The sequence below is a fragment of the Brachyhypopomus gauderio genome, chromosome 8 (genome assembly GCF_052324685.1).
Source record: "Brachyhypopomus gauderio isolate BG-103 chromosome 8, BGAUD_0.2, whole genome shotgun sequence".
NCBI classification, from domain to species: Eukaryota; Metazoa; Chordata; class Actinopteri; order Gymnotiformes; family Hypopomidae; genus Brachyhypopomus; species Brachyhypopomus gauderio.
The window spans coordinates 1,197,068-1,201,040 of record NC_135218.1 but is presented as its reverse complement, the minus strand read 5'-3'; the positions used below and the strand labels follow the sequence as shown (position 1 = coordinate 1,201,040).

Here is a 3,973-nt window from a genome sequence, read left to right as displayed (position 1 = left end):
AAAATAACAAAACGAGGAAGGGAACAAAGGAAATGAGGGAGGTTTAAATAATTAGCAAAGAAAACAGAATGTCAGAGGCAAGAATAGAATCTGGAGATACAAGGGTATTGATTCCCATTGAGTCCCACCTATGTTCATGGGGATTTTTGAGGTGAAAGTGCAGGGTGAGGTACCCATTGAGTTATTCTCCAATCTGTTTCGAGACTCACTAATAGATGAGACTGTTTTTGAGGGATTTCACACAAGGAAATAGCTGTGGAATAATCTGAATATTTTGACATCACTGCCTATGTTTATTTATCCAATTCAAGCTAAATTGTAGCCTGAATGGCATTAAATTGCAATTAACTGTTGTCACGTAGGGCTACGCCCCCTCTCCTAGCTGTCACTCTAGGTTCCCTTGTGTCTGCGTTTACTTGCCTGTTTATCCCGCCCTGCTCGTTGTCTCTGTGATTTCCCATTGTCTGCCACGCCCCTGTTATCATTGTTCGCACCTGGTCCTTGTCTAGTCCTGTGTATAATAGTCCCGGTGTCTCCCATGTCTGTAATGGTCTTTTTGTTCATTCGTTCCGTATGCCCTTGTGGAGTTCGCTGTTTCTGTTCTGTCATCTTTGTGAGTACGTCCAGCCTAGTCTTTGTTCCCCTGCCTGGTTTTGTTCTTTGTTTTGCCATGTCTGTTCGTATTTCATGTCTGGACTGCCTGCCCGTTATGACCCATGCCCGTGACTTCGACTCTGCCTTTGGAATTTCGGTAACACTTTCTATGAATCTGGTATCTATAATGCATTATAAGGGCATTTATAAACACCTATAAAGCATTCATAAGGCTTTATAATGTTTGACATAAGCATTTGTAACTGTCCATAAGTGTTCATAATTACACACATAACATGTTATAAGACTATATTATAAGGCTTTATAGCACTATAATGCTATTAAGTGCTATAATCCCCTATAATAAATGTATGTTCCTGTTCTCTTGAATGTTGGTGAAACCAGCATCATAAAGCTTAATAACAAATGCTTTGTTTATTCTCATAATTCTTTATAAAGATCTACTGTGATTACCCTATTTTCACTGGCATACTCTATAATGTTCATCAGTATATTTAAAATAAAAATGACTTTGTAAGTGCACATAACATTTAATGAACATTTATAAGCACTCCTTACAGACTGTAGGTAAAGTGATGTTATTGATCAGCTCTATATTAACTTCTAACTACTTATGAATCACTATAAGTGCTCTTCACAGACTTTAAGTAAAGTAGGATTGCCATATGTATAAGAATGCCTAAACAGAGGACATTGACTAAATCTTTGGACATTGAACATGGGTTTATTTGTTGTCAAATGTACAGTTAATAAAAAAACAGCATGTATGTATAAATATGCAACTTTGATAAAGCAACTTATAAAACATACTACATGCCAATATCAATACATATAAATATACAATTTCTCTACATTTTATTTTATCAGTAACAAAACTAGACAGACATGAGATGTTCAGTGCTGCAAAATTCAGAATGCTTATCAAAACTATTTCATTAACATTGACTTTTATACCATGTTCCCACTCTATAATCTTTAGGTATTCTTTCAGAAGTTTTGTGTTTCGGTTTGCTCAGTGTCGCCACACATCAACCTTGAATTTTTGCCAAGCCCGCTCCAGGTGCTGGGTGTGGGCCCTGGTAAGTGGACGTACAAAATGTCTCTTGTACTGTATGGTGATCATCAGTAATATTACTGGTTCCTCTTCTCACGTAGCACCTCACAATAGGTAGCAGCTGCTCACTTGACCTGCTGGAGACGATTTTCAGTATGGGCTTCCTGGTGGTAGCACTCACTTCCAGAATTCCTAGCACCCACTTCTTGCTCCGTCGCCAGACAGAGCCTACACGTCCACGGTTATACTTTAAAAAGTATGGAAAATAATTTATAAAAATGAGGAACCTTTGAACAAAGGATAAATATTAATGGTGTCAACTGAGTAAAAAATAATCTGATTAACAACATTCTGATATTAATCACTGTTAATCACACCTGTTCTTTTTAAGACTTAAGCTTTTATAGTGGATATTTAAATGTATAGCAAATGTATTAATGTACAGCTGCTTTGTGTCAACCTCAGTTGTAAAAAGTACTATACAAATAAATTTGACGTGACTTCACTCACTTCAACATTTTAATATAAATTTCTATATATATTTTTATTGCATTTGGCAGACATTTATGACACATTCAGTTATCAATAATAACTATTATTTAAACATCCTTTTATGGATCTCATACTTGTGCTAATTTAATGCAATATTGTTTACTAACTGAAGTAATTTAATTAGAAAGCAAATGAAAATGTGTTCTGTGCCCATAAGGTTATTGCACATTTTATGCATTTAAAAAAATATTACTCAGCAAATAAACAGTACTTGTGCACCAAAATAAGATATTCACTGTCTCGCCACTTCATTATGTCCACCTCCTTGTTTCTACACTCACTGTCCTGGTATCACCTTCATGTATCATATAGGAGCACTTTGTAGTTTAGTTACAGACTGTAGTACATCTGTTTCTATGTATACTTTATTCATCATTCATCACAGACCAGTATTATATGGGTGGATCATTCTCAGCACTGTAGTGATGCTGACATGGTGGTGTGTTAGGGTGTGAGTGGATCAGAAGACACAGCAGTGCTGAACTGAGAATCGTCCACCAACCAAAAATGTCCAAACAGCATTCTGTGGGCAGCATCCTGTGACCACTGATGAAAGACCAGCAGCAGATGAGCTATCATCTCTGACTCTGACAAGCAAGGTAAAAGTGTTTAGAGTGAACTTTGAGTGGATACAGTTTTTAAATATTCCAGCAGCACTGATATATCTGATCCATTGGGCCATGTGGGGGTCCTGAACATTGATCAACAAGGTAATACAGAAAATCAGATGTACAGTCTATAATTGTACATCTAAAAAGTACACCTATACAATAAGCAGAACTAATTAAATAGACACTGAGTGTAGAAACAAGGAGGTGTACACACAAGGTGGGTATAACTACATTCTTTGTAGAATTTACTTTCATCTATCATCACAAAATGGTGTGGGCCACCAACACGCAGTCTTCCACGCTGACGAAGTTTTGTCATCCCTGAGATGCACACTTTGAGCACAGACATGTTGCCATGGTAAGAACATTGTTATTATTACTACTTAATTCAACTTTAATTGGAAAATCATTTGAAGTGAGTTTAAACACTACAGGACTGTAACATTCTTACTTTTCTCAGTGTGGATGTCATCTTGGTGAGAGTTCTGCTACTGCCTGCAACTCCATCCTCAATAAGATCCATCTGTCTCAGTCTCAGTCCCTGAGAAAATCTTTACATTTTATATTCTGTAATTTGTAGCCATACTGTTATTATAGCTGCTGTTCATTAGTATTAATAGTCAAATAATTTCTTAGTGACCCTTAAATTACAAAATATATTTTCTATATTTTATACAAAGGAAATACAATAGCTTACCTGTAGATGAACTCTATGTGCTGTAGAAGAGATAACCGGGAACGAAAAAACATAGACCCTTTCGGACAGAAGAGGTAACATCGGTACGATGATGCGCATTTCTTGTGCAGCACCTAGCAATATTTGTTTGGACAACCAAAGCAACAAATCTTATGTGAAGTAGTTTACACTGAATGCAACACACTACAACGCATTTAACGTCCATGTTTTAAAAACAACCATCAAAATCTCACCATTGATATCCGTCTCCCTGGGACCGTTTGTGTAATTTCATTTTTTTTCTTGCATGAGTTGCATCTCATTGCTCTGCGCAAAATCTCTTTTTTCTGCATCCATCGCACAATTTTGCATCTGCTTCGAAGGTTATCCTGTCCTCGTAACAACCCAAGAATTTTTCTTTTAATTAATGACATCTTCCAAGCCACTATGAGCTGTTCAGAAAAC

General features: G+C 36.6%; 1 long non-coding RNA gene across 1 annotated transcript; it reads right to left on the bottom strand.

The window, feature by feature from the left end:
* Positions 1–1,373: 1,373 nt before the first annotated feature.
* LOC143521156 (uncharacterized) lies at positions 1,374–3,648 on the bottom strand. Its single transcript, XR_013132680.1, has 3 exons — positions 3,530–3,648; positions 3,284–3,373; positions 1,374–1,916 (listed from the first exon to the last, which is right to left on the bottom strand). It is a non-coding gene; the product is annotated as an uncharacterized LOC143521156 (long non-coding RNA).
* Positions 3,649–3,973: the final 325 nt, after the last annotated feature.